Source organism: Triturus cristatus, chromosome 7 (assembly GCF_964204655.1).
Source record: "Triturus cristatus chromosome 7, aTriCri1.1, whole genome shotgun sequence".
NCBI lineage: Eukaryota > Metazoa > Chordata > Amphibia > Caudata > Salamandridae > Triturus > Triturus cristatus.
The window spans coordinates 1,441,884,031-1,441,889,743 of record NC_140590.1 but is presented as its reverse complement, the minus strand read 5'-3'; positions in this window follow the sequence as shown (position 1 = coordinate 1,441,889,743).

Below are 5,713 nucleotides of genomic sequence, written 5' to 3'. Positions count from 1 at the left end.
CTTGTGGCACCTTCTGGATGCTTTTCTCTGTGTAACATAGCGGTGCGCAAGCCAACAACTACGGAGGGAGAGCCGATCCAAGGATGGCTCAGAGCCAGTACACGAGCCGAGCCCTAAAAATAAATGGCATGTAAATAATGTAAAGAAAATTACTTTATAATATGATAGGTATCTTTAAAATTCAAGAAAATCTATCACTCAAACATGTGGAAGCTTTCACCTTAGTACATCAGATTATTTGCGAAGTATGTATTAAAAGTAAGTTTTTCAACATGAATTGAGAAAATTCCTGCTCCCCCTTTGATGACAATGCTATTACTGAACTAAGAGGCAAGTCAAGGTTCATGTGCTCCCTGGTTGTGGCCTAGATTCCTATGTTTTTTTGGGCAGTGCACAGCCTGAACTCACGCATTTGAAGGTCTGCTTATGTGATAAGGGGCCCGATTAGGATGTCAGTGAGACTGCCACCAACAGCCCACTGTGTTTTTTTGGGCAGTGCACAGCCTGAACTCACGCATTTGAAGGTCTGCTTATGTGATAAGGGGCCCGATTAGGATGTCAGTGAGACTGCCACCAACAGCCCATTGGTGGTGGTCCCACCGCCATCCGTGACTGAATCACCGCCCGCCACATTACGATGGCAGGCAGTGTGTTGGCTGTTGGAAAGTCCAACCGCTATGCATCCGATGTGCTCCTTGAGCCCGCCGGTGCGTCAGACGAGCACGTAGTCCCTACAATGGTGGTGGTGCCTACCAGGCACCGCTGTAGGGATTACGATGTCCCTTTGCGTCCTCATGTTCATGGCGTTTAACGCGCCATGAACAGGCAGGGGGAAAGGGACGTTGGGGGCCCTAGCGGGCTGCCCTTCCCTCCTTGCCCTAAACTGTGGGCAGGTGCCCACCTACATACCCCTGCACCATGTAGCAGGCACTGCATGGTGCCTACCACGTAGTGCAGGGATATGTAAAGTGTCCCATTTTTGCTTTGCGGGGTGATGTAGACGGCAACACCCATCACAATGCAAAAAATAGGCATTGCGACCACCGTGGTGGTCGTTGCATCGTAATGCCTCGAGCGGGACCACTGACAGCCTTTCAGCGGTCCCGTCTACGATAGGGTGTCTGCCCACCATCCTAATTGGGCCCAAAGAATGGAAAAGAGGCACAGTGAGATAAACTATGTACCTAAGATCACACAATTTATTCCAGAAACAAAGCTGGGGTTTAGATTTTGCAGCTTTCCAGTGTGCAGTTCAGCCACTTGTCCCTTTCTGACATCCTAGGGTTACTTACTGTCTTTAACTCTTGGAGGTTAAGAATAGAGCATGGGTAACAGGCAGAATCCACATTCATTTGGGCAGTTTTATATAGAACCATCTTTGCCCATTTTTAATTTACATCCTAGGTAGATTTGTTAGAATTTGTTGGATTTGTTGGAGCCCATGTCAAAATTCCAACCCGCTTCTGCATGATACATGGTCGTCAGCGGTATCCACTAGACCACATCATCTGCAGTAAAAGTTTCTCTCATTTTGGGCTTAAGGTTTTGGGCTTGGGGAGAGGATGTGGTTGCATGGCTAGACTGCCGACTTTGGAGCTGGGAATCCAAGGTTCGTGCCTCGGGGTCGACACCACATCCTGTGATTCTGGGCAAATCACTGAATCTCCCTGTGCCTACCAAAAAATGAATGTGTACTTGTGTTACGTAACTGGTGCTCAGTTAAAGCTCTCCAATATCTTCGGGTCAAGTTTGCGCTGTATAAATCTGCACACAAAAAAAGGCTCCAGGAGGACCTCGAGCTGACCCAGAGCCAGGCATTGGTCTCAAGGATGGCTTCAGCTTTAAGTGGCTCACCCACCTCTATTACATGGGATGTAAACAACACTTGACAAGGAGATTTGACAGGAGGGATTTTCTATTTTGTGGTATTTGGAAGTGAATTTTAAAGACACTCTACAAAATTTGCTTCCGTGTAGAATGGAAGTAAAAAGGTCTACGAACAGAGAAATTACCAGTTTAGCACATAACCATGTGTAAATAACATACTACAGCTACCTGACTATAGTTAGACTTTCCACATTACACTACATAACAATGCAACACAAACTTGACGAATGCCCAAGATGTGGGACGAGCGCAGCAGATTTTCTACATATGGTTTGGGCATGTCGGGTGCTTCGTGCCTAATGGAGCGATGTACTCGCTTGCTTTTAGAGAGCCACGGGGTGGATAATTCCCGGGAGATCCGACAAGTATTATTAGGCTTAATACCCTCATCTAAGGGAAGGAAACTGAGCAGACGGTTTGTTATGCTGGGTCTTGTGTTAGCAAAAAGGCGGACTGCTATAGCATGGCTGTCTCCTAGACCCCTGCAGAGTGAAAGTTGGATGAGAGATATGCGCTAATGGGCACCAGCAGAAAGGGTTCGAATGAAATTTGTAAGAAGAGACGAGGAAGATCTGCAGGCATGGCCTCATATGATTGATAGCAGAGATAAAGGAGGAACAGACCTTGGACATGTTCAATGTCTCCTGTAACGGGGGGAGGGGGGCTGATCCCGAATTACCCAGCCTCCACGAGGATCACGGGAAAGGTATAAATGGGGAATACTATGTGATATCCAAAAGATCATGTGAACTAGCATAATGGTACTTTATTATGCATTCTAGTGCACAACACGGAGGCGGGGGGACGGTGGAAGGTGTTTATTGTTTGTTACGGCATAATATATATTGTCAGCATGTAGAAGGAGGCTTTGTTGACCCAGTCATTTTAAATATGTAAAATGAAAGTGACCTGGTTCTTGTACACATGTCATGGTGTATATGAAACCTAAAATGCCAATAAATTTGTTAAAAAAACAAAAACAATGCAACACAAACTAGCAGTAAACAGCATGCCAAATAAAATAACACCATACCCTACACTAACTAGACCAACCTTCATCCCCCAGCTCCTAAATCCTTAAATAAAAACTATAAAAAGGTCTTATCTCGTCAGTTGAACAGCAACAGGGATCCACAACCGAAAATAGCAAAGTCCACCTCAAAATGCCACTCATATAGTACAAAATGCAAGTTGTGGTGAAAAAATGGCTGCTAAATGAAAAAAATAAAAATATTATCTTCCTTTACAAATCACAAAAAATGTTTGAAAAGAATATTGAGAATTAAAAAAAGTGTGTAAAAAGTGTATTAAAATGTCTGCAAAATGTTAAACAATATATTCATCTAATACAAATATATCTGTACAGTATAAACTAAAAGGTGCTATAAAAATATAACTAATTAAATTGCACTAATTAATATAAACTAAAATTTGCATTGTAAAAATACTAAGGGCCTTGTTACGAGTTTGGCGGTCCGGACCACCGTACTGATGGTAGTGATCCAACCATGGAGAGCTCAACAGTCTAACTGATGTATTGCAAGTTGGGTGATTGCCTTTGCAAACACCGCAGCTGAACCGCTGAGACTGCCAGCAGACAGTTGACCTCCGGGTTTATGGTCAAGCAAAGGCAGCCACCATAGGGAGGTACAGGGAGCTACACCGCTAGTCGTATAATGAGTTGCCAATTCCACGAGCTGACAGCACCTGCTTTAAGGTGGGAGAAAGGAAGGATTTGGGGTGCATACTTGTTCTTCCAGGCAGTGTCCGACGTGGATCCCTTTCTTCAGGTTCCCCCCTTCACAGCAGGATCTTCACCCTGTGGATTTTGACTGTGTTTGCGATGATCTACAGGTGAGTCCTTTTTATGCCATATATCCACTGCCAGGATTGGGCACATATGGGCCGGACTCCGGCAATGGGTTAATGGTGTATTTAAAATGTACATTTCAAAATGCAGTTTGCTAAAAAAAACAAATACAATACTTAAAAAGTAAAATAATAAATAAAATATAAATCTAATAACACATATTTGAAAAATGTACCTACCCTATTTAACTAGGAACCCAACTTCCCACTAACAAAAATATTGTTACTCATCTTAATTAATATTAAAAAGAATTAAAACACATAAAATTAAAAGCTTCATTAACTGCTGGATCAATGGGGTTCCACACATTAGAGGCGCAGACAATATCTCCCTCCATTACTCACCATGGAGGACTCCCTCCAAACCCATTTGGGATACCCTGGACAACTATTTTGCAACCAAAAAAACACCCTAGATCCTCTCATATATAGTCCACCTTCACTTCCAAAACATACCACCGAACACCCGCACCCAACTCCTGTATACTACCATTGTCATAGCTCACTTCTCACAATCTCAACAAATAACACAGAGGATCACAACCCCTTATGCCTCGGCTAAAACCTAGTCCACCGTTTCAAAGAATATACAAATCTATACATCAATTTGTTGCCTTGCCATATACTTGACTTGTACTGCTTGACTATAAATCAACCTAATGAGTTAAAAGGTACTGCCCTCGGAACCAATTTGCCACTTTGTTTTACACATCAATAGCCTTGTGCTACCTACCATCAAGTATTCCTCATAGACCCACATTTTTTTCTTACGGATGTTGGTAATGTACCAGACCAGTAAGCTAACTATACCATTTCAGGCTGTCTCTCAGAAATCTATCTGTATATTCAACCATCTTTCCCTAACTGCTCTTACCCCTTCATTTCATTTTGTAGAAGCCTTTGTTTTCCATATACGATATGATATGGTATGACCACATGATTCGATGTAGTCTCTTATGATTATGTTTATTATTATGATATGATTTGTCTTCATGGGTTGAGTTGACTCTATGGGGCCGATTCATAAAACTAATCTGACATTAATCCTAAACTTACTACTTTTGGTATTCACAGAAGGCATTTAGTAGTAGTAAAGTTAGGACTCATAACTTTACTACTATGAAATGCCTTCTGTGAATATCAAAAGTAGTAAATTTAGGATTTTATCTCAGTTTAGTATATGTAAAGTTAGGACTCCTAACTTTACTACTAAATGCCTTCTATGAATACCAAAAGTAGTAAGTTTAGGATTTAATCTCAGATTAGTAGAAGTAAAGTTAGGAGTCCTAACTTTACTACTACTAAAGGCCATCTGTGAATACCAAAAGTAGTACGTTTAGGATTTTATCTCAGATTATTTCTGTGAAACGGCCCCTAGGTTTGAATTATTTTACTCACGCAAAATCATTAAAAACTCTTTGAAATAAAAATAAAAAATATATTTGCACTAGCCTACTCTCTAAATCTTCCCACCTTTTTCCCCTATAAGCCCAAAATCCCACTGCTGAAAAATGTATTAAATACCATATATATATTATCTACTGGCGGTCGCCAGTAGATAGTTATAGTTAGGACCGTGTTTCCATAGGAAATCCGCAACATTCTATTTGCAATAACTTTGGTGCCGGTTGACGAATCCTCGCAAAATTTTCAAAATAGGTGGGGCGCTCCGCTCCGCTCCTACCCTGAAAGTCTCGGGGGGATTCGTCAAGCGGGGGCTGAGACAAAAGGGGGGTCCCAAAACGCATTTTCCCCATGCAATTTTCCATAGGGACCTTTAGTCCAAGGTACAGCCCGAACGGCTGAACAGAATTACTTGAAATTTGGCAGAGAGGTATTCCTCAGCTCAGGGAAGTGCCTTTTGCAGGTCTGGTGTCAATCTGTTCAGTAGTTCCTGAGAAAATCAAAAGTAAAATCATATATATATGTGGGCAGAGCCTAACCACACATCTCATCC